General features: G+C 39.6%; 1 protein-coding gene across 2 annotated transcripts in view; it reads right to left on the bottom strand.

Annotated features, from left to right (window-relative positions):
- Nucleotides 1-15,548: 15,548 nt before the first annotated feature.
- Nucleotides 15,549-18,551, bottom strand: part of fkbp1b (FKBP prolyl isomerase 1B) — a 34,315-nt gene continuing 31,312 nt past the window's right edge. The window contains exon 5 of one of the 2 annotated variants that reach the window (XM_043677049.1): nt 15,549-16,035. The gene's annotated coding sequence lies outside the window, so the exon portion shown is untranslated. Of the gene's footprint in view, nt 16,036-16,256; nt 16,341-18,551 lie in introns of those variants that run through there. The other variant, XM_043677057.1, reaches the window with a different exon arrangement.

Below are 18,551 nucleotides of genomic sequence, written 5' to 3'. Positions count from 1 at the left end.
GTCACTCACCATCCCTGGACACAGTGAACTCCTGTGTCACTCACCATCCCTGGGCATTGTGTACCTCTGGGTCACTCACCGTCCCTGGGCACTGTGTACTCCTGGGTCACTCACCGTCCCTGGGCACAGTGTACACCTGGGTCACTCACCATCCGTGGGCACTGTGTACTCCTGGGTCACTCACCATCCTCGGGCACGGTGTACCCCTGGGTCACTCACCATCCCTGGGCACTGTGTACCCCTGGGTCACTCACTATCCCTGGGCACAGTGTACCTCTGGGTCACTCACCATCCTTGGGCACTGTGTAATCTGGGTCACTCACCATCCCTGGGCACAGTGTACTCCTGGGTCACTCACCATCCCTGGGCACAGTGTACTCCTGGGTCCCTCACCATCCCTGGGCACTGTGTACCCCTGGGTTACTCACCATCTCTGGGCACTGTGTACTCCTGGGTCACTCACCATCTCTGGGTACTGTGTACCCCTAGCTTACAGGTGCGAAAACCTCTTGTCATCGCTGCATTTGAAGTAAAAAGAGTAAGTCTTCTTTGCTAGAAAATAGAAAGCAGACAAGCAGGAGGCTGGAAGATATGGCAAGCCAGGCAGCATCACGAGGTGGAGATGTTGACCGAAACATCGTCCTCTACCTCCTAATTCTGCCTGGCTTGCTGTGTTCTTCCAGCCTTTTGTGTGTCTACTTTGGATTCCAATATCTGCAATTTGTTTGTCTCTAAGAAAATAGAATGCAAGGAAGGAAATGAAACGGGACAAAGGTTGTTCAGCTGATTTGCAAAGACAAGTATCTCAAAATCACCAGCTTGCCTTTCAACGTCAAGCTGCTCATATCACCAAAAGTATCACAGAACTCGGAGAAGGCCATTCGGCCCTGCTCCATTCAGTGTGGTCATGGCTGATTAGCCCACTCAGTAGACTGTTCCCTCCCCACAGCTACGGATCCCTTTACCCCCAAGAGTGGGTGGCATCTTGGCACAGTGGCTAGTACACATCTGTGGAGTAGGTGGGTCTTGAACCTGTCTATTAATCCAGAGATGGGTACACTATCACGGCCCCACCGAAGCCCTGCCAGGCTATAATGGAAATAATTGATTGGAAGCAGCTTCACAGTGAAAATTCATTCGATTGATCCCTGTGGTGGCTGTTGTTCTATATCACGAGAGAATATTCTCTCTAATTTTTCCTGCCACTGCATAGACCTCCAAGGCACCAGCTTCAGAAAGTGAAGTTTTATCAGCACACCAATGGATCTGTGCAGAGGTTAGAGAGAACATAGATGGACAGCTGAATAGATTGGGCCTAAAACATTGTGAAAACATGTTGTGATTTAACCAGAAATTGTCTTTAACTACCAGTTAATATACAGATGAAAATGTTTTATTGGAATAAAAAAAATATTCACAATTCAATCAAGATGTGCTTTTGGATGATTTGTTGGGGTTGTGAATTTTTCTATTACAATTTTAATGATTTATGAGCAAGTTGTATTTACACTGTAGAATTTATCTTGTTTACTTTGGCCAGATAGGAATCCCCGAGTTAGGACATTTGGATTTCACAACAGATCATAAAGTAATTGTAAATTTTCAATTCCTCAAACTGCAGTGTCACTGCTGCTTTGCACTAGAATATGGACATAATTCCTTGTCTCACAAATGTCTCAGCTTTTCACTTTGAACTATTATTTTTTGGAGCATTGGGTGTCCCTGAGGTGCTGAATGTGCATGCAGGTGCTGGTTATTACTCGGTGTTTCTGGAATACTGTGTGTCACTGGACATTCCTGGGCACTGATCGTCCCTGGAGTGCCGTTGTTCTGAAGGAGGGCTACACCCAAAACATCGACTGCTCCACCTCCTTATGCTACCTGGCTTGCTGTGTACTTCCAGCCTTCTGCTTGTCTACCTTGGATTCCGGCATCTGCAGTTTTTGTTTGGTTCTGCAGTTGTTCCTGGCACGCTGGGAGTTTTTGGGGCAGTTTGTGTTTCTGGGTATTTCTTTGATTTTTTGGACATTGGGTGTGTAACAGACAGGGCCTAAGGCATTGGGCGTTCATGTGGCATTGCCTATTTTTTAGGTATTCCTGAAACTCTGAAGTTCCAGAGCTGGGCACTGAAATGCCATTGTGAAATTTCGAGGATCACCTTTAAAATGTGTAACTTTGTATTCGTGCCAAACTATCAAATGATCTTAGTGCACTCATTAGAGTGTAATTGTTGGAAATGAACAATAGGCAGTAGACCTATTTCTTATTATTGTGGAAGGTGAGTGAATTACTTTTTAGAAAGAAAAAGACGAGAAAAGGTGGCAAGACTGAAACAATTTCGCATAATTCCGTTAAGTAAAAAGCAGAAAGTGTTGCAATTACTCAGGTGGTCAGGTTGCTTCTGTGGAGAAAGGAGAGAGATTAAATTTTTAAGTCTGCAACTCTTCGGCCACATCTTGATGTTCTGTTAGAGGATGGATACACCAATAAGTCAACAGGGTTTAAGAACAACCTTTGTTACGCCTACAAATTTAAGTAGAACAAATCACCAAGTAAGCCCAAACAGAACAGTTTACTGGATTTTATAGTTTGGACTCCCATGCCAGAGGTTCCTGGATGGAATTCTTGAGTCTATACAGCTAAAGGAAGAGGAATGCAGTGTGCACAGTGGATTAAAGGCCCATAACCCTTGAAACATTTCGTATTCATCTACTTAACTAAATGTCTTTTAAATGTTGTAATCACTTCCTCTGGAGGTTCTTTCCACACATGAACCACTCTGTGTAAAAAAAACTGCTTTTGATAGGAACTTCCAAGAAGCCATTTGCAAATGTCAAACACTAGCTGTACAATATTAGCCAAACAAAACCACCTGGTTGACCTCCAGTAAAATGTCTCAATGAAAAGAAAGATTATCACTGATGACCTTGAAGATTCTGATGGAAGATCTTCCCTCTTGTCTACCTCGCAAAGGCCAGAGAGATACTTTGGGACTTTGCACTGCAACATGAAACGTGGTTTGACTGCATTGAACATCGAACATAGAAAAGTACAGCACAGAACAGGCCCTTCGGCCCATGATGTGGTGCCGCGGATTATTCCTAATCTAAAATAAAATAACCTAACCTATGCACCCCTCAATTCACTGCTGTCCATGTGCATATCCAGCAGTCACTTAAATGTCCCTAATGACTCTGCTTTCACGACCACGGTTGGCAACGCATTCCAGGCATTCACAATGATGACATGGTAGTCAATAACACGACTGTCCAAAGTCAATAAGCTAAGCAGAAAATGATAACTGAATTTTTCCAGTGCTAACTCTGATCCAGTTACTTTACAAGGTCACGCCATTGTAAGATATTAGTAAATAGAAAAGTAAAGACACTTTCACATATTCATTGTATCACTCACTGTGTTTTCACTTCTTTTGAAATAGAATGCATTTGTAGCAAATCAGGTTATGTAGGGGTTTTCTTGCCACATTTAAGCTCCACTTAATACAAATTTGTGGATACGCCCCCTGAATTTTGACTTATTGTGATTTTTAAACAATTTATGTTAATGAAGGAAACACATCATTCAAGTTTCAACCATCCACCTAGAGCAATGTTCAGTTCATCGAATGAAGGCTACATTGAAGCCTATTTAAACCTACAACAGGGATCCAGGCTATTTCTATAGTTTTAAAGATAAAGCAAAGGGTCTTGTAGATTCTAAATCTATTATGCTTAAATCCATTGACATTTGTTTTCTGGGAAAGACAACAAATTTCCACTGCAAGGTCATTAAAAAAATATCAAGGTCACATTCTAATCTTCTTTATAATGCCTGTATTAATTTGTAGTGCATTTGATGTGTTGTCAGGGATAGGGTGAATTGGTGCTGTGCTCACAAAATGTGCTTGAGTAGAATCCACTTGAACCTGCCCATATTTGCAGTTTTTAAGTAATTTACATGTTGTGTAGGTGTGTGCCTGGTATGTTAGCCTCTGGGATTGCATACAAGAACAAGAGGAGAGCAATTTGCAATTTGGTCTCCATCAGTATCAAAGTCATGAAGTGAAAGCACACATTATAGCGTTCACTTCTTCTTTGTGTCTAAACCAAAGCACACTGCTTGTTCTGTGTGTTTCTGGAAAGAACATCATTTTTGAATTTAAGTTTAGTTAAAATAAATTCTTATTTTGGCAGAATTTTTAAATGGCTGCCCATGAATCTTTGGATTCCTTGTACATACTACATAGAAGTAAATTGGGTGTGGGAATTGTTGGAAGTAACACAGCCCATTTAAGTTCTACATGGAGAATTAGATGGGGAACATTTTCAGTGTGCGATTCTCCCAATCAATTTTTTTTGGTTGCTCCCAATCATACTAAAATGAGCAAGGATAATAATAGGAAAATTTGTCCCATATTTTGATACCTGAATTCACAGCAGAAATGTTCCAACTTTTTGACTCATAATTCTATAATACACTAAAAACATTTACCATGAGACTAAGCTGCCACTGGAATTTTAACTAAGTTATAGGAAAAGTGTCAAATTGAATCATTATTTTTCACTGACAAAAGTTTGTTAAACGCAGAAACTAAAAATGCATGAATTAGTTGAACAGATTGATATATTTTTAGATTAACATTATGATAGCCATTCCAATTTTAATCAAAGCAAACTGAAAATTGGATTCTCCCCAGTGATCAGTAAGGTCTATCTACAAAATAATTTTCTTGTTTTAGAGCCCTTAGGGTAATGTAAGAAAATCATTTTTTAAAAATAACTATTGATAAAATGCTCCTTTTAATTCTTGCTCTTCAGGAGGTTTAGCAGCTTTTTTCCTCTAAGCTGAAAAGCAATTATTCAGATCTGGCCTCAAACTAGAAGTCTAAATACCCAAAAGACTCCAGTGATTTGAATAGCTGAGGATTTGTTCCCTAACTAATAAATAAACACATTGTGCTTTATTTATCTTCGGCTGTGAAATGCACAGCTGGGATGTGTTCTGCCAGGCCAGAAAAGCATTACTTCTCAAATCTCCTCAGGCTACAATTATCATTCTTCTTACTGTATACACTCAGAATCTTTTTAAAAAAGAAAAATCTGGAAGGAGTTCAGTCAGTGCAAAGGACTCTCCTTTTTCCTACAAAACTAAACCCAGTACTTCTCACCTTGGCGGTGACATTTCATTTTTTTTGTCTGAAGTGTTCAACCTATCTCAAATCCTCCGTTATGTTCTTCCCCTATCATTCCCCTCTACTTTACCCATCTCTGTATTTGTTTAAAACTCTGTAACATTTCTAGCCTTTCCAACGAAAAGTCTCTCTGGCCTGAATCATTAACTATGGTTTCCCTTTCACTTGTTTCCTGATAAAATGTCAATACTGTTGCAAACCATTGTGCAGATATGCAAGAGATGTTTCCTCGGTGGAAGAATTTTTTTTTTTGCAAAATGAATGGAGGTGGTGAGGAGACCATCTTCACTCTGGGTGTGTCAATGCTTCAGGAGCACGCATAGCCATTTCAAGCCCCGAGTCGTCCTCAGTAAATGTATAAGAAGCACACTGTTTGGGAACTGGAACAGCACTGGTAGCATGAGGTGACTGCCAGCCATTCAGTGCACATATCTAACATGTTTTGGAGGCTTTCATATAATCCTGAGTGTCTACAATGGCCTACCACACAGTATAACTATACAAGATTGTAATGAGTTGACACTACCACATATTCTTGTGGAACACAGGAGATCGTTCACCTTCTTTTGCACTGGACTCACGTTTCACTGAGAAGCACTGACTTGTCTTGGTAACGAGGTGCAGGCTGATGCCGTTCCAAGGGAGGAGGACTTCCTGCTGTCTAAGATGACCTGGAGCAGAATATCCAGCAATGCTCTGAGGAAGTTTTGAGGGTCATTTGACTCGACACATTAACTGATTTCTCTCCACAGACCTGCTGACCTTTTCTAGCAATTTCTGTTTCTATATCTAGAAACGCTCTGATCAACCACAGGGCCGTCTATGGTGGGTTAGTGTGAGGAAGTGGGGTGAGCAGTGGTGGCAGAGAGACCAACACAAGCTCTATTAATCATCTTGGCCATCCCTGCTCCATAAGATTCATCATTCAACAATGCAAAAAAAATGCATACACACATGATGACTGGACAGGAAAACCTGACCCATCCCCATCCAAGCAACATCTACTTTCAGACCAACTCCCACCCTAGACCCCACTGTGGAAGATTCTGTCCACTGCCTATTTTATTTGGCTCAGTCTACTACACATCTCTCTTCTTAGCCTGATCTGTCACCTTTCTTTGTAGCTCTACGTGAATACTGATGCCTAAGGTACACAGTAAGATGGCAGATGGTACATGCCACTTGAATGCAACATGGTGAAACGATATTGCAACATTGGCAGTTCAGAGGGTTGAGGGTCATGGTAAGGCTACAGGCTGCAGCAGAAGTAGGAAACTGAATGACTGACCAGTCTCATGGTAGAGGAAAGAGCTGGTGCATAATTAGAAATGGCTCATGGCAGGACAGTGTCCAAGAATACAAGTAGAACTTGGGGCTAGCTGGCACTTGGCAGTACTTTTGCAGTCTCCAGGCACAGAAATGTAACTAAATTGGTTCTGGTGCTAAGAAATCAATGGGTTAGGCAACAGCTAAGGTCGACAGGAAAGGCTATGAAAATGAATTTGAAGACACAACAATGAAGTGAGTATGATTACATATCCCAAAAACTCCTGATACCACAAAGTAAATTGTTTCTTTTTAATACATTTTAAAGCTTTCTTTAATTTTAATTCATTCATAACATATTTCACTCTTATCTACAAAATTGGGATCCAATTCCATAAATCCCAAACTGGTTTTGACCAATTCCCACCAAAATGTGTCAGCTTTTTGAGCTTCGTTAATTAAGAAGTAATACACTGTCAAGTACACAAGGTCAGTCTTTCTTGTTGCTTCTTTAGATCTACTTCGATCTACTTTTTCATAATTTTACAATTCAGGAAGAAACTGAACTGAGGCAAATCCAGTAACACTGGGATTGATTGGCCCATGTACCAAACATCAATCCGATTGGGAACAGGTAAAATTAGGAAAACTTTTCAAATCAAAAGCACTTAGGATAAATGAGGGAGAAAATGGATCAGTATGTACTTGGATATGTAGGAAACCTTCCTAAGCGGAGGTGGCACAGTGGCTCAGTTGTTAGCACTCACTGCTACCTCACACCGCCAGGAACCCAGTATCAATACCAGCCTTGGTTAACTATCTGTGTAGAATTTGAGCATTCTCCGTGTCTGCATGGATTACCTCTGGGTGCTCTGGTTTGCACAGGTTAGGTGGATTGGCCATACTAAATTTACCCATAGAGACACAAGGATGTGGTGGATTAGGTGGATTGGCCATGGGAAATGCAGGGTTATAGGTATAGGGTAGTGGGGTGGGATGCTCTTCAGTGTGGACTTGAATAGCCTGCTTCCACACTGTGGGGATTCTATAATGGGTGGGAATCTGAATCAAGAATTATTGGAAAGTCAACAGCAGATATACAATATCCAATTAAATTTGATATGAACCAAGCTTCTCTTGATCCTCTCCTGAATTATACGGTCTTTTTACTCAATTAAAGTGGTACAAGAAATAAGGTGGCAGTGGAAAACGTAGAGGACAAATTGGCAGTAGAATCACATACGGATAAGTTTTAGCAAATATACATGACTTTCACAGTGTATAACAAGAGTTATCTTCTAACAGGAATGAGGAAAGTGACTGAGTGGAGGGAATGTGGCTCTGGAACAGTGTTAAAACAGCTTCATATTTATTTAAACAAGTAACACAAATGAAGACAAACCCTATTTAACCGTTAACATCAGTTTTCTCAGACATGAGAAAAACAGACCATTCCCTATCTTTTATTTGTCCTAAAAAAGCAGTTACCCTCCTGAGATATATCATTGTTTGGTATGGGAGGAACAAGACTTAATAAAATAAAATTCTTGGCAAATGCTAATGACAAGATCGGCAAACAAAATAAAAATCCTGCTCTGTGCAACCTTTCCTCCTCTAATATTTCACTAACCCACACAGCTCAGGATGGACTTAATTTACAACACAAAGATCAAAATGAAAAGGGGAGAAATCTTGACATTAATTGCAATGAACTTCAGGAAGCCTGCATACTGTACAAAGAAAGAAAAAAAGAAAGAAATTGGAAAATCACGACAGTAATCTAAATTCCAGTCAAGAACTCCAAGTTCAGCTTTTGTTCCTTTTCATTGAGGTCTCAAGGGAGAAGGTCCACCCATTACTCACAGGCATGCATAGGGAACTCTGAGCGAGAATAAGCATTTTAATTTAGAATGAAACAAACTAGAAATTGCTGGAAAAGCTCAGCAGGTCTGGAAGCATATGTGGAGAGAAATCAGAGTTAATATTGCAGGTCAAGCAACCCTTCCTCAGAACTGATGGTAGCGAGGAAACTGTTGGTATTTATGAAGAAGGTAGGGTGAGGGGAGAGAGTAAGGAGTAAACAATAGGTGGAGATAGAGGGGCAATTTTCCACTTCAGAACTTGACAGATTTCTGGAGTCAATATCAACAACTGTAGGGCTAGAGCTCCCATGTCATTACCCCAAAGCCCCACACATCAGACTTTGTTATCTCAGTCTGCTATTACACACCACCCATTTTTAGCCACTAACAGTCCCCATTAATAGTTAGTCATCCTCCAAGCTGATTGTTATGCACTGCTTTGTCCAATTGTTTCTCTCTCTTTGGGCTCTATCCCCACGCATCATTTATTCCTTACTCCCACCCTATTCTGCATATAAACCGATATTTCCTAGCTACCATCAACCAGTTCTGAGGAAGGGTCAGTGGACGTGAAATGTTAACTCTGATTTCTCTCCACAGATGCTGCCTGACCTGAGCTTTTCCAGCAATTACGGTTTTTGTTTCTGATTTACAGCATCTTTACATTTCTTTTGATTTTCATTTGATTATAGATTTGAAACTTTTTAACCATTGAATATTCATTGAAGGGAATGGGACTTGGAGGAGTCTGCAGCAGGTCAACATCACTGATGTAGACAGGGACAGTATCCCTGTATGAGAAGGGCAGATTATGTACTCGTGGTAGAAATAAAAATACAAAAAAAAACCCACAAAAGTAGGCACTATTTACAACAGTGAGACAGCATGTGTGTAAAATATCAACAAAAAAACATTAGAACCGAATGAATAATCTTTTACAAAAATTACAAGGAAATATTTCCTGTTGTGGTTGTGACTTTGAATAACTAAAGAAATTAAGTAGCTGTAAGGTAGGAGTGTGGTGATGGAGGATTGTTTCTCAGACTGGAAGCCCATGCATAACAAGCAGTGTTGCACAGGGATCAGTACTGGGTCCACTATTGTTTGTCATTTATTTAAGTAATTCAGATGAGAATATAGGAGGCACGGTTAGTAAGTTTGCAGATGACACCAAAAATGGTGGTATAGTGGACAGTGAAGGAGGTTATCTAAGATTACAAAGAGATCTCAATCAATTGGCTCAATGGGTCGAGGAGTGGCAAATGGAGTTTAATTTGGATAAATGTGAGGTATTGCATTTTCGTAAAACAAGCAAGGTCAGAACTTATACAATTAATGATAAGGCCTTGGGTCATGTTGTGGCCCAAGGTATTTGAATAAGTGATTCTTTGGAATTTGCATCACAGGTAGACAGGTGGTTAAGGTGTCATTAAGCACACGTGCCTTCTTTGCTCAGACCATTGAGTACAGGAGCTGGGACGCCCTGTTGGAGGCTGTAGGATGTTAGCAAGACCTCTTCTAGAGTGCTGTGTGCAGTTCTGGTCACCCTGTTATAGGAAAGACATTATTAAACTGGGGAGGGTTCAGAAAAGACTTGCTAAGATGTTGCTGGGATTGGAGGGATTGAGATATAAAAATAGACTGGAAAGGCTGGGAGGTTTTTCATTGGAGCGTAGTATGTTGAAGGTTGACCTTACTGAGGTTTATAAGGTTATGAGGGATGTCGATAAGGTGAATAGCAAGGGAAAAAAGAAGTGGGAGTCCAAAACCAGGGCCATATTTTTTAAAAGGTGAGAGAAAGATTTGAGAGCTAACTTCTTTTTTAAAAACACGGTGTGTGTGAAATGAACTGGCAGAGGAAGTGGTAGAATTGGGTACAGTTACAGTGTTTAAAAGACATTTGGATATATTCAAGAATAGGGAAGGTTTGAAGAGAGATGGACCGAGTGCAGTCAAGTGGGACTAGTTTAGTCTGGGAACATTGTCAGTGTGGACCAGTTGGACCAAAGGGTCCATTTCCATGCAGTACAACAATGCCTCTGAGATACATTCAACAATAATTGGTCTCCAACAGATTTTACAATTAATTCAGAAAGTTTTCCAACAGTATGTCTTAAATAGCTGTCTTCAATAAGACAAAGTTAAAAATCACAACACCAGGTTATAGTCCAACAGGTTTAATTGGAAGCACACTAGCTTTCGGAGCGACACTCCTTCATCAGGTGATTGTTGCTCCGAAAGCTAGTGTGCTTCCAATTAAACCTGTTGGACTATAACCTGGTATTGTGTGATTTTTAACTTTGTACACCCCAGTCCAACACCGGCATCTCCGAATCTTAAATAAGACCGGTTAAATAAGCTACGCTTAAACCGACCAGTGTTGCTGAAAATGTCAGCAGTTAATAAATGTAATAGAAAAACTAAACAAAAGAACGGTAGATACTGCATTAATATTTCAGGTCCAATGATGCTTCAAGTCCTTTGACGAATCACTGAATCCAAAGCATTAACTGATTTCTCCCCACTGATGCCAGATCTGCTGAGATTTTTTCCCCAGCAATTTCTATTTTTGTAGGAAATATAACAGATTCACTTCCATTATACTGACTTCACTACTGCTGATTAAAACCTACGCAAGACGAATCACAACTCAAGCATGCTGTAAAAGTTTATAGCAGACAAGAGGAGGCCAGAAGAGCACAGCAAGCCTGGCAGCATTATGAGGTGGAGAAGTCAATGTTTTGGGTATAACCCTTTCGTGAAGAAGGGTTAGACTTGAAATGCTGACTTCTCCACCTCCAGCTTCCCGCCTATCTACTTTGGATCCCAGTGTCTGCAGTGTTTTTTATCTCTAATAAAATTTTAGGAAGCAAAAATAAAATTCTTCTTTCCCTATTCCAACAAAAATAATCACAACTACTGCTTTAATATCACCAGTAAAATCAAGTCTTTGGGAACAGCTGCAAATACTCCTCAAACATAGCCTAATGCCTGGGCTGGTCATCACTGCTGAATGTTACCACTGGATGGAAAATGATTTTCAGCCTTATCAGAATATTATTTTAGTAATTCCACAAATTGGATTGAATACTTTATACCTTGATTTGCCTGTTGCAAAATTTAGGTTAATTGATTGGGTGGAGTGGAGGATGGGGTTGGGGGTGTTAGGAGAATAGGAGGGAAGAATTGCACTCCTGTAACAAAAATATCCAAATCAAAAAAGAACAGTAAACCATTTATTCCATTCTATTCGGAGATCCACTTTGCCAGATTTTCTGCTGTGCTCTGCATTAGTGCAAATTACTATATATGAAGATTTTGAAATAGGAACATCTGTCCTGTCTTGCAGCACCAAATAGGTTTTCGTCTAATTTCTTCTGGTTTCCTGGCCTGTTCCCTTCCCAAACCATGACTAATTCACTTCCGGATGGACATGCACATTTAAGGCAACCTGGATGTACTTTTACTTGGCAGTGCTATAGACAAGTATTAATTTAGGAACTGATAGTAATAAACAGGCAAAGGTCATTAATATCCATTCTTATTCTAAAACTAAGAAATTAAATGCTACAGCAAAGTTTAAATATTAGCAAATTTGGTTGCTGGATAGAATCTTAATGGATACATTGAGAAAGGACTGGAGTCAAATTGTTCAATGAAATCAAACATGCATCACTCTGGGTGCCAGGAGTGAGATATCAAACCCCAGAACTTACCTATCATTTAAATTAATGAATTTGTACAAGAAACTACAAAGAATGCTCTATACATTCTCTGAAAAGTTGCATATCACACTTTTGTACTTTCAGGTGAGAACTAACATTCAGTCTTTTTTATTATGATACACAAGTTACACAAACTATTGACGGCACAAATATTTAATAAACAGAAAACCAATCCTTAAAGGAGCACTATTCCTTTACTGGATTTTTTTTTTTAAAACAACAATTGTGGGTGAAACAGAAAGACCTTTATTACATGATTATTACAAAATCTCTTGTCAACAAGGGCCCAGCAGTTCATTAGATCAAATTAACACTAGAAACAAGACAAATTGCCAGCAATATTTTTCAGTCCAGGGCTTCAGAATAGAGGATTTCCAATCAATTAGATTAATACATATCATCAACAGACATTTAGTCAAACCTTGAAAATACTCCCATTAATAAATATGTGAAGGCCAAGTATTTCATAGAATTGTGGATACTCAGTTGCGTATATTCAAGACAGTGGTCAATAGATTTGAGAGTACTAAGGAAATTAGAGGATATATAGATAGTGTAGCAAGGTGAAGTCAGTCAATCAGCTTTTTGCTTATTGAATATGGAGAAAGCTCAAAAGGGGCTTCTAATTCTTAAGTTTGTGTGTAATGTTTACGCAGTGTTTAATTTGATTAACATAGAGGGTCAAGTTTCTGAGGTCATATAGCCAGAAGGCAATCATAAGCTTGTTAAAACCATAGCAAAATTGATTCTTTCTTGACGTTCAGACTGGAATGTCAGTTCAGTTTTCTGCAATTTCTATTGCCCTGGCAGAGAAAGTGGGATTTGGGTTCTGGGTTGAATCAATTATCTAGTTAATAAAAGCCATTAGAATCAAAAAGAATGCATAAGTGTCAAGACAAGTGTTACCAATTGATCAACATGTCTGTTTGACTCAGATGATTGGAGTCTCTCTCAAAGTTAGAATGCTGTAGGCTCAGCCCAAACTCCAATTGTTGGACATATAATTGAAGCTGACATTCCAGTGCAGTATTAAGTCAGGAAGCCACTGTTAGTGCTGTATTTTGAATGCAACGTTAAGCTATTCTGTGTTTTAATACAAGTTTAAAACAAATCTCAAAGCAAAGAATACTTTTTTTCCTGAGCAACATTACCAAGAAATGGATCAATTAAATTCAGTTTTTTTTTAAATGGTTGCTACATGCAACTTCGCTGCAGCATTTGCTTTCACTGTAATAGTGACTGTTAATTCAATGCAGGCTCTTTCTTATTTGACAAAACCAAAGCTTACTTACATCAAAATGAGAAATTTCCATAAGTTTTATTAGCCTACATATTGACATTCAATGCCATTAGTCAGAAGTTTAGAAACAGTTTATTTTAGAAATACTTGATTACATTGCGCTTCGTCATCAAATACTTTGACTGTGCCCTTTAAATGTTTTGTTGAATGTCATTTGATGCATTTGCATTAATTTATATTAAAGAATTGGTTTATCACCACCTTTAAACATTTTTTTGCAAACGAACTGAACTTGCTAAATGTTTTCATAGTTTCGACATTTTGAAATGTTGAGAGGATAGAGCTGAGAAATACTAAGGGTAAAAAGACCTTCTTGGGAGTCATCTACAGGCCCCCAAACAATAGTCTGGACGCGGATGTAAGATGAATCAGGAGCTGAAATTGGCCTGTCGCAAAGATGTTACTACATGCATTTCAACATGCAGGTAGACTGGGAGAATCAGGATGGTATTGGACCTTAAGAGAGAGACTTTGTGGAGTGCCTCAGAGATGGAGTCTTAGAACAGCTGGTGCTGGAGCCGACCAGGGAGAAGGCAATTCTGGATCTGGTATTGTGCAACGAACCAGAATTGGTCAGGGACCTTGAAGTGAAGGAGCCATTGGGAAGTAGTGACCATAATACAATAAGCTTCAATCTGCAATTTGAGAGGGAGAGGGTACAATTGGAAGTGACAATATTTCTGTTGAGTAAAGGGAACTATGGAGCTATGAGGGAGGAGTTGGCCAAAGTTCAATGGTGCAATACCTCAGCAGGGATTGAAAAGTGTGGTGTCGGAAAAGCACAGCAGGCCAGCCAGCATCCGAGGAGCAGGAGAATCGATGTTTCGGGCATAAGCCCTTCATCAGAACAGGAAGGCAGATTACTACCTCAATTGAATCAATTTAGGTAAAGGGGCAGTACAGAGAGATATTGGTGTTCTTGTACACCAGTCAATGAAGGTAAGCATGCAGGTACAGCAGGTAGTGAAGAAGGCTAATAGCATGCTGGCCTTCATAACAAGAGGGATTGAGTACAGAAGCAAAGAGGTTCTTCTGCAGCTGTACAGGGTCCTGGTGAGACCACACCTGGAGTACTGTGTGCAGTTCTGGTCTCCAAATTTGAGGAATGACATTCTGGATATGGAGGGAGTGCAGTGTAGGTTCACGAGGTCAATTCCTGGAATGGTGGGATTACCTTACACTGAAAGACTGGAGCGACTGGTCTTATATACCCTTGAGTTTAGAAGACTGAGAGGGGATCTGATTGAGACATATAAGATTATTAAAGGTTTGGACACTCTGACGACAAAAAACATGTTTCTGCTGATGGGTGAGTGCCGAACCAGAGGACACAGCTTAAAAATATGGGGTAGACCATTTAGGACAGAGATGAGGAGAAACTTCTTCACCAAGAGAGTGGTGGCTGTGTGGAATACTCTTCCCCAGAGGGCAGTGGAGGCCCAGTCTCTGGATTAATTTAAGAGAGAGTTGGATAGAGCTCTCAAGGATAGTGGAATCAAGGATTATGGAGATAAGGCAGGAACAGGATACTGATTAAGGATGATCAGCCATGATCATATTGAATGGTGGTGCAGGCTCGAAGGGCAGAATGGCCGACTCCTGCACCTATTGTCTATAATCCAGGCATTGCTCATCTGTTTTAGCATGTGATATAATGAAAAAAAAATTGCAAGTGAGAAAATATATGTATATTTGTTCCTAAATTTCTTGTATCCCTCTCCTCCTTTCGACGTGTTACTTGCTTCCGTGCAATTCTCGAGCCAGAAAAAGGAAATGGTTGAGGCTACCAATTCCTGATTTCCTGAGGTGAGGTGCAAAGAGAGCAGGTCATATTATAAAATTTGCCAGTATGAAATAGAGCAAATCATTTATCTGCATTTCAGACTTTGTCTGATACATCACTATCTCATGGCATTCGAGCCAACAACCTAATTTTGAACACAGCACAACATTCTGTGTCGCATATTTCTCTCACATGTAAATAAATCATAGTTGTGTATTTAATTACTGGGGGGTATCGAATTGTTTGTAAAGCCAATTTGGAATGCTCGATTTTCCTGTTCCTTTTCTGAAGTGTGCATACATTACAAAACTAATGGCTTCTGGAGTTTAGCTAGAATTCAAGATTAAATCAATAATCACAATAATTATCCCAATAGATTAAAAAAAGGAACCATACACTTAGCTGGGACGATATAAATGTATTTTCTTTTAAATTGTTTTTTATTTCAACAACCAATTAAGTTTTACATCAGTTCTTGCTTCAGTGCAAGACTGGCAAATACAGGTCCTGCAGTTTCTTATGAATGCCCATTTATTTTAATTTTATAAAACCTTTGTATGCCTTTTAGGTATTTGCTATTCAAAAATTAGGTTAGACCCTGGTTAGGTCAACTTCATCAAATATTTTAGAAATTACTTAAATTCATTAAATATTGCATGCAATCAAAATAGACCAAAAACTAAAAAAGAACAAGGTATCAATCCCATAAGCAAAGGATCTACAAATTAACAACACTGGTCGTCAAAACTAACAATTCCAAGTAGCAAGAGCAAAATAAACAGGATGCAGGTAGCTAGGCAGGATTTTTTGTTTAAAATCAATATCATAAAAAGGTCTTCAGTGGCTCACAGAAGTCAGTTTGAAGATCGATTCCACTGTATTGATACCCAGGACTCCCTATGGCATCCCTTTTTTAAAAAAAAAGAAATAAAATTATTATTTAATAACCGGTGAATATCACTTTCATGCCTGTAGCATCAGCATACCAAAGTTTTATTCAAGGAATAATATCTAATTTTAGTTGTAAACGAGCATGTTTCTATCTAGGCACTTGCAGCTTCAAATAAAAAGAGGAATCTAACTACTCCCATAATAGTTAAAAATTGTCATTTTTAAAAGACTTGCCTGTAAACTCATGCCAAATGTTGTTCTTTGGTAATGAAGATAAATACGCATGATGGACAATTTAAGTGGACAGGGGAAAATGATGTACCTATTAATCAAGGAAACAGATTAATGAGATGAACTACATTCTAGTGTTAACTTCCTCATTAGTATGAGGTTTACAATGTATTCATAGCCTCAGTGAAAAGCTCTCAAAATGTCTGCAGCCAACACAGATGGTGTTGTTTGGGAAAATAAGTAGTGCAAAATATTAATTCATCAATATTTATTGATATTAGTAACTTGGAATATTGCTTGCCTAAAAACCAAGAATAAATGTGCACCAACATTTCAACCAAAACAATAGTCATTGTGCAGAACTTGCCTGTTACTGGTTCTGTATTGCTACAAGTGAAGTTTGTTCATAAATAAAAGTCCTCTCACAAATGTCCGACAGATACACTCTTTTCCCCTAGCAATTCAACAGTGTGATAGTGCATTTATTTAGCACAGAAATAACATCATAATTGCATAGTTGTTAAGATGTTAGATCTCGTAGCTGTTATTCAAGTTGGGGAGCAGAAGAAAATCTGAAACCTTTCCCTCACTTCCATTAGCACCGTTAGTGGATTAGTGCCGAGGAGCAAGACATGAATTTCAGCACCTTATTTTGTAGATGAGCTTCAGATGAAGGCAACTGTTCTGCCAACTGATCTCATCCTTCCAAAGTACTAATCCTATTGTCTTCCCCTTAGAGGGTATAACCATTGTTTAAATTAATCCAATATCCTGACTTCTAGAACTCTTTCTAACAAGAAGGTTACCTCAAGAGTACAACGGGATCTAGATCAAATTGGCCAGTGGGCTGAGGGGTGAGAGATGGAGTTTAATTTAGATAAATGCGAGGTGCTGCATTTTGGAAAAGCAAAACAGAGCAGGACTTATACACTTAATGGTAAGGTCCTGGGGGTTATTGCTGAACAAAGATCCCTTGGAATGCAGGTTCATAGCTCCTTCAAAGCAGAGTTGCAGGTAGATAGGAAAGTGAAGGCGGCGTTTCATATGCTTTCTTTTATTGGTCAGACCATCGAGTATAGGACTTGGAAGGTCATACTGCGGCTGTACAGGACATTTGGAATATTGTGTGTAATTCCCATCTCTTTCCTATCAGAAGCATGTTGTGAAACTTCAAAGGGTCCAGAAAAAATTTAGAGAGGAATACCAATTATCTGAATATCGATTATCCGAATTTCAGATTACTTGAAGATGATTTCAAGGCCTCGCAAAAACGTTACATCAAAGAGATAAGTGTATTCGATTTACCTGGACTGAAGGACATGTGAAAATACTGGCAAAGAAAGAAAGAAATACAAGCACCTCAAACATCAGCAACTGGATTTTTTTTAAGGTAATGGTTAGTTACACAGCCCTTTGCAAAAGTAAGCATTTTACAGTATTCCCAGCACTTTACTGGGCGATTTATGAAAAGAATATGGCCAAGAACGTAGACGCATGCGCGAGGCAGTGCTTCTGTCTTTGGTGTTGAGAGACTGAGTTCCTCGAAACTGACAAATGTTCTTGCAATCGTAGAAGTTGTTTGGGACTTTGTTTAATGCTGTCTTCACCACTCCTTGCCAAATGCTAACTACTGCTGCATTTTTTAAATGTTTTCTCATGTTATCATTGCTTTTGAGTATTTTGCATCAGCATTTACTGTGGAAAGGATATGGAAGATATAGACTGTAGGGAAATAGATGGTGACATCTTGCAAAACGTCCATAATAGAGAAGGAGGAAGTGCTGGATTTCTTGAAACACAAAGGTGGATAAATCCCCAGGACCTGATCAGGTGTACCCGAGAACTCTGTGGGAAGCTAGAGAAGTGATTGCTGAGCCTCTTGCCGAGATAGTTGTATCATCGATAGTCACAGGTGAGGTGTCGGAAGACTGGAGGTTGGCTAACGTGGTGCCACTGTTTAAGAAGGGCGGTAAGGACAAGCCAGAGAACTATAGACCAGTGAGCCTGACGTTGATGGTGGGCAAGTTGTTGGAGGGAATCCTGAGGGACAGTATGCACATGTATTTGGAAAGGCAAGGACTGATTCGGGATAGTCAACATGGCTTTGCGCATGGGAAATCATGTCTCACAAACTTGATTGAGTTTTTTGAGGAAGTAACAAAGAGGGTTGATGAGGGCAGAGCAGTAGATGTGATCAATATGGACTTCAGTAAGGTGTTTTGCAAGGCTCCCCATGGGAGACTCATTAGCAAGGTTAGATCTCATGGAAGCTGAAAATGTGTTGCTGGAAAAGCGCAGCAGG

This window comes from Chiloscyllium plagiosum, chromosome 3 (genome assembly GCF_004010195.1).
Source record: "Chiloscyllium plagiosum isolate BGI_BamShark_2017 chromosome 3, ASM401019v2, whole genome shotgun sequence".
Classification (NCBI taxonomy): Eukaryota; Metazoa; Chordata; class Chondrichthyes; order Orectolobiformes; family Hemiscylliidae; genus Chiloscyllium; species Chiloscyllium plagiosum.
The sequence above is the reverse complement of the archived record's forward strand: the minus strand, read 5'-3'. Positions and strand labels throughout refer to the sequence as shown.